Below are 6,000 nucleotides of genomic sequence, written 5' to 3'. Positions count from 1 at the left end.
AATGTAAATTAATATTTTTATTATTTCCTTTATTCTTTGTGTTCTACATTATATTCTTCTCATTTTATGTTTATTGTGCAGTTATCTAATTTTCACATGTATTTGTTTCATGTTCAGGTTACGGAGGGCTTTGTGTGTTGGGTAGGCGTGACTCTCTGTGTGAGTAACTGTGATAGGCTGGTTTATGCTGTCAGTCAAACAGCCAAGGTTCGGCCTACTGCTGCTAGGAAACGTAACAAATCTCTTAAGCCGACCATGTCGAGCCTGTATCACCCCAACGCCAGATCTATTACCAATGAAACAGAGGACCTGGAGCTTCAACTCATGGGAAACCGCTACATTCGGGACACTTACACTTTAATCATCCCAGAGACCTGGCTCAGTCCAAATAGCCCTGATGCTAGGATGCAGTTAGCCAGTCTATCTCTCTAAATTGCTTTCTTGAACTGAAAGATGAAACCCTTTAATTTCATCGCACTTTTTTAAAATGACAATAAAGACTCCCAGTCGGTGATAACCTCATCTTGAGGTAAGTTCGACCCTTGGGGGCTTTTATGAAGGTGTGACGCTACTTTGCGGATTTTCCCTTTTTGCTGGGTTCTGGTCCCCATTAACCACAATAACCAAGGGATTATGGGACTGTGGTTTCCCTTTTAAATCTGCATATAGAGAAGGCGCTGGGGAAGGTGTTAAAAGCGCTAATGAGATGTTATGCAATATGTCCGGCAGATTAGCAGACTGACCAGGCGGACATTGTTGCATCATTTTGAGACAGGCCTACTAATCCAGACCTGGCTGCAACATGGCTAACACATGATAATGGGGGCAAACACATCGCGAAGAAATCACGACGAAAACACGATGACAGCCTGTAAAGACGCGCCGTCTGATTATACGACTTGTTCTCGACTCTAGAACCTCGCATGAGAAGCGCAGGCAAAACCCGAGCCGGATCAATTTCCATCCTTGGCTTACTAAAATGATGCGGCCGCTGCTAACTGTCACAGTGGCGGCTAAAAATAAACCGCAGGTGACTCCGGGACTCTGATGCGGCCTTTGCCGCGCCTGCTTTTAGGCGTCCCCACTGAACGCCGTTAAATTAGGCATGGAAACGCTCGTCGGGGCCCCTTCAACTGGGTCGTCATCGTTTTACAAAAGCGGCAATTACAGCACGTGGGCGGCATTTCGGGCATGTGTAGAAAGACGCAGAAGGGGTCGGACAGTGACAGCTCATCACTAGCCACATAAAAAAAAACATGATGATTTCCCATGAGAGCTGTGAATGACTGCAGAGCACACATTCATATCTAACCTCAGCAAAAAGCACGCTTGTCCGTCTGGCAGGGGGCTGAGGAAAAAAAAACACAATCATGAATACTTCATAGAGTTGACTGATCCCAACATAATGCACTCCAAACATTCTGGATCAAAGGAGGGGGAGATGCATACTGTCTATCAAATGCATTATTTAGTACTTGGTAGTATATTTAGGAGCTGCTATGAAAGTCATGTCGGGGGCTTGTAAGGTCAAGCAAAGACTATTCTTTTTTTTTGCTTGTTATCAATAACATGGGAACGTATTGCATTGATTCGAAAAATATGAACATATTCCTATTAGTCGCACTATTTTTGAGAGGGATTTTGTCTTTGTTGTGTTTTTTAGTAGTTTTTATGCTCTGTTTTATTAAATACAAATCTAATGGCCCGGCATTGCCTGAATCAGTGTTGCTGGGCATTCTACTTGGGCAAGGTTGTTGGAAAAGCACCACGGAGCGCCAAATAGCCGCATGAAGCTCCAGAGCCACTTGTACACAAAAGTAGCTGTTTATCGATTTTGTTGGTATTTATTGAGGTTCCGTCGACAAGCAACCTAGCTTAGCACAGTAGCTGAAGCCTAAAGTACAACCGTGTTCGTGTTAATGAAAAATAGCTCTGCCGTTTCGGAGCCTATACGTGACATATCACATTCAAACACATACACGCACACACACGCAAATCAGGATGTTTGAAGTGGTTTCGATGAGATAGATTTAGATTAGACTTTTTTTTCAGTCCTTCAGAATATTTTCCAATAAGTCAGAAAAATGTATTCTTTAAATATAAATGAAAGAGAAATGAGTCTGAAAAACTAGAAACATATATTCAGAAAAACTGAAAACAAAAGCATTTTAAAAACTGAAAAAATATTCCATTAAGAAGAACATAAAACGTACTCCAAAAACCAAGCCTCTCAAAGAGGAAGTGTGTATTATTAACCACCTCGTAGTGGTAAAAAAAAACCTCAATTCATGTAAAAAAATAAGCAATATTGAGTTGGATGATAAGCAAAAATACATGACATACTGTAAAAATGCATTTTTGAAAATACTCGCAGACCAAGATATATGCATATGTTCTACGTAACTAAAAGAACCTTACCTAGAGAAACCAACATAATTGTCCGCCATCTTGCTGCTACGGGTACCTGGAAAATCAAAAAGGCTGGGCAAGAAAATTAGTGCGGTTTGGTCACTTTGAGTCACCGTAGTTTGTATTCTTCCTTGTGCATTTTAGCACTACTTTACGGTTGCACGACACATTACAGCGACATCTAGTGGTCAAATAATCCCACTGTCCCTTGAAAAAATAGTCAGAAAGGTGTTTCTTTGTGTGTGTTGCTGATGTGTTTCTTTAATTTTCAAGCAAATTATTTACGTTTCAATACAATAAAGACTGCCTTTTTTATTCAGTCATAAGATTGCATGTGCAGACTTTTAACACCATGAAGAACATCTCATCAATCGCAGGTCTTATTACAAGCACTTAGCCTCAGTCCACCCTCGTCCCCGTTTGCACATTGCCCAACTTGGAACATCCTGTCAAGGTATTACCTTCCAGCCACGAGAATCTTACTCTTAATAGCAACGGCATATAGCTTCATGAGCTGCTTGTGTCTTTGTGAACAATCAGGGTGGGGAGAACTTGAAACTGAGTCAGCGGGGGTCGAAATACCAGACCTGATCCACAAGGTCGTCAAAACATACTTCGCCGCAATCCTTGAAGTCAAATTCTACGTCGGAAAGAATTTTTCGGCCTGTGAGTCAGAGCAGGAATGTGTGCACTTACTGTATGTTCCTGGACATAAACAACTGCAATCTCTCTTAACTTTTTGGTTAAAATATTGACGCATCCCTTAACCGGATTACCGGACCGTAAAAAAAAAGTACTTTCCCTTCAGCTTCATCATCCAAGAGTTGTTTAATAATACTAATAATAAGTAATAATAATACCCCAGATAGTGTCTTACATGGACCAACCCAATACTTGGGTTCATTCCACCCTGTGTTGTTTTGCAGGGGGGAAAAAACACAAAGAATATGTAATGTTTGAGGTTATTTTGTGCAACAGAATGGGGGGTAAGGGGGCTAAGTATCTTGTTTAAATCAACATCCATAATTAGTTAGTTTGGGTGATTTTTTTTCTTTGAGACCAACCAAACAATTTGGTTGTAAAACAAGCAAAAAAATGGGTTTGGATTGGTCCCATTTTTGGTCTAAATGTTTTTAGAGTGAAGTGCCGGTTTATTTATTAAAAAATACTTGGTGGAAAATAGTGTAAATGGAATGCACACAATCAGTGCCCACCTGATAGTTGGGTCAAAAATAACCCAAATTAGGTAAAAGGTAGACAGATCCACTACTTGATATTAGGTGACCAAGCTTCCCATGTTGTTTTGTATGTGCAACATCCAAATAAGGTAACTACAGTATGTTAAAATATTTCCTTCTTATGCAAAACAAAACAAAAGTTTTTGTCATATACAAACCCCTAAATAAAATTCAGATGTTTAATTACAGAAAATTTGGTTCACTTAGTTCTATATAAAACTCCAAAACACCTTTTTTTTGGTCTTAAAGCAAGGATTCTCAAATAGTGGGCCCATAGGGGGGTCACAGGGCTCCATCGGAGGGGGCACGGACGCGTTTGACAACAGGGAACTTTTTTTCTTTTTTAACGTCCCCTGAATCAAGTGCAATTGCACCTCCACTACACTAGAGGAGCAGTGGCACTCTCTAAGTAATGTGTTTTGTTTACATTTTCCACCACGCAGTGCATTAAGCACAGAGTACTAGCATGAAGTGTTGCCACAAAGTAGAGTGGACGCTCTAGTGAAAAAATACATAACACGGATGAGGAGACTTGTAAGAAAGACAGGGTGAAGAGACAAACCAATGTTTTCTCCCGAAACATGCAATCTAAGACGAGGAAGTTTGGGATGTTCGGTGTTGGCGAGGGCGCGAGAGGATTTCTTCCTCAGAGGTGGTGCGGGACAGGAAATAATTTTGAAGCTCTGTCTTAAGATAACAGTGTGTATGATTTGACTACTATATATATCGCTGTATTGTGTAGTGCAACCGAAAACCAGTGCTATATAGCACAAGGAAGAATACAAACTACAGAGACTCAAAGTGTGACAAATGTTCCATTTTACTTCTCATTTTTTGTCTAGCCTTTTTATGGTTTTTGGGTAGCTGTAGAAGCAAGGCGGATAATTGTGTCAGCTTCCAAAGACATGTATTTCAGGTGAATTGGCCGGTCCAAATTGTCCCTAGGTGTGACTGAGAGAGTGAGTTGTCTGTCCCTGTGTGCCCTGCGATTGGCTGGCAACCAGTCCAGGGTGTCCCCTGCCCACTGCCCGATGATTGCTGGGATGGGCTCCAGCATCCCCGCGACCCTACTGAGGATAAGCGGTGCAGCTGATGAGATGAGACATTTATATTATAGTTCAAGTATTTTTGCTTATTATTTAAATCCATGTAGTTTTTTTAAGAATTACGTTTTTGTTTATTTAGGCGCTAAATAATACACACAAAACAAGAAAACTTATTTTAACCACCTAAAACCAACCTATAAAGTTGGTTTGAATTATAAAAAATGACCCCACCCCCCCAAAAAAATGATTAAGAAAATATGTTAATATTTTGTAAACGAAGCTGAAAAAACAAATATGGATGTTTTTCTCTTAAAGCCCCAAACATTGTGTCAAATGTTTTAAAAACCAAAATAAAATGGATCTTTGATTGTTAAAAAACAACCTCCAAAAATGTTTCACTTTTGTTTTAACCCCCCAAAATTTTGTTCATAATAACCTATAAAACTGTCCTGTATTGTACAAAATATACCTATATCAGTTTGCTGGTTCCCAGGCAACCCAAAAGGTTGAATCAAACAGGTCCACCTAACCAATAGGTCCATTTTTGACCCAGTTTTGCTTATTTTGGACCTAAATGCTTTTTGAGTGTCACTCATCCAGCTTTGAATTTTTACAAATCAATATATTTACTGAAGACTTTTAACATCAAAGGCGTTCCAGCCTCGGCGCTGTTTTCATGTTTGTAGTGCACATTTACATAACTCTGCGCTTGATAACGTTGCGTGGAACTTTTCAAACGCTTCTTGTTTGTTTAGTGGGCAAAAATACACACATCCCCACACAGGTTATCGGAGAATGGAGGAGATAAACAGTGGAAAGTCCACAGCGAGCCAAGGTCATGTTGCCATGTGTGACACTAAACGTGGAAAGTTTCAGCACTGGAATCGGACGGCTAAGTTTGCAAAGGCTGTTTTCGTCTTGCTAACCTATTTTGTTCTCAAATTGTTGACAGTGTCAATCGCATTGTTGAACAATTGAATACGGACGTTCCCCTACTTACGACCATTCGAGTTACGTAAAACGGTAGATACGGAAAACATTTCAGGACGTCGAAAAGTATCCGGACATTGCTGTAAGTTAAATTTTGTATAGTGTGCACCTATTTCCGGGTACAGGACAGTACTGCAGTGCTTCTTTTCGCCGCATGTGGCGCTGTGAGAGCTCACCCAGCATCCACCCCGAAGAAGAAATCCGTCTTCCTCTCCATAGCTCATTTTAAATCATGCTATAGTGTCTCCATAGTGTAGTGTATCTCCAGCGCGCTGAGAACTATCACATTTTTATTGTTTAACATCTCGTGCATCCAT

Source organism: Urocampus carinirostris, chromosome 11 (genome assembly GCF_059441175.1).
Source record: "Urocampus carinirostris isolate Australia breed hairy pipefish chromosome 11, RoL_Ucar_1.0, whole genome shotgun sequence".
Taxonomy (NCBI): Eukaryota; Metazoa; Chordata; class Actinopteri; order Syngnathiformes; family Syngnathidae; genus Urocampus; species Urocampus carinirostris.
Note: the sequence above shows the minus strand (reverse complement) of the source record.